Source organism: Phyllobates terribilis, unplaced genomic scaffold (assembly GCF_046119375.1).
Source record: "Phyllobates terribilis strain yellow unplaced genomic scaffold, ASM4611937v1 Scaffold_11__3_contigs__length_659146591, whole genome shotgun sequence".
In the NCBI taxonomy this organism is placed as follows: Eukaryota; Metazoa; Chordata; class Amphibia; order Anura; family Dendrobatidae; genus Phyllobates; species Phyllobates terribilis.
Window position 1 is genome coordinate 604,712,890 of NW_027362771.1, and position 1,048 is coordinate 604,713,937.

General features: G+C 44.8%; 1 non-coding gene across 1 annotated transcript; it reads right to left on the reverse strand.

Annotated features, from left to right (window-relative positions):
- Positions 1–663: 663 nt before the first annotated feature.
- On the reverse strand, positions 664–735 carry TRNAW-CCA (transfer RNA tryptophan (anticodon CCA)). The gene has a single exon. It is a non-coding gene; the product is annotated as a tRNA-Trp (tRNA).
- Between the last annotated feature and the right edge of the window lie 313 nt (positions 736–1,048).

Below are 1,048 nucleotides of genomic sequence, written 5' to 3' on the forward strand. Positions count from 1 at the left end.
ATGAAGCCCTGCAGCGAATCCTAACAGTGTGTAATATCCTCGCTGTCAGGATTCAGCTCAGCTTTCTGGTTCCGGCAGACATCACACGGCCACTTCCCTCATATGTGATTATCACTCTTCCGGTCACCTGACCCCGAGCTTCTCTTCTGCTTCTCTCAGTTTTTCACTGAACATTGAGAGAATTAGGGAGAGCCGCTCGATGGCACGTGACTAACCGAGCAAGTCACATATGAATGATTGGTCACATGACGACTACGCAAACCGATTGAGGGGCCAGGGGTGGGGGGCAAACTGAATTCTTGTCCCATGAACCAAAACACCTAGCTAGATACACAAGCATTGCTGAATATAGCTCCGCCCACCCATGCCACAGCCCCTCCCTCCTGCACCCCCACCCGTCAGTCTCCAGAGCCCAGAGGTGAGGGAGTCCCTGAATGTGGGGGGGGTGGGAATTATCTATCAAGTGCCCCCATACAGTACATAGATGATGAATTAAAGGGGTTTTCTGGACATAAAATGGTTTTGTCTGATTTCTTAGGATTTGGTCATATATTGGATCAGTATTGGTCTGACACCCATCCAGTCCACAATCAGCGGCCGCTGGATGGGACCTTACAGATAACAGACTATACTTCTGTAGTGAAGGGAAATAAAAAGGTCAACTGACCCCGACGTGATTTGAACACGCAACCTTCTGATCTGGAGTCAGACGCGCTACCGTTGCGCCACGAGGTCATATGTTATAGGACTAATATGGAAGTAAAAACCAGATGTATTAATCAGGATAACTGTTCTAAACTTGGCACAAGCAACAGCAGTTGGAAGCAAAAACCCCCGGTCATTGTGGGTGGGGAGCTTTATTATCTGGGACTTTTTAAGGGTATTTTATTGGACATAGAGATCATTCTAAAGTCATTGTGTTTTTCACCAATTTCACCTTTTTTTTTGCAAAATAAATAAATTCAGAAAACATCTATAAAGCTAAAATACGCCTAATTTTAACAAACAAACGAAAGATCTGTCAACAGGAAAAAAAACTATTGAAATA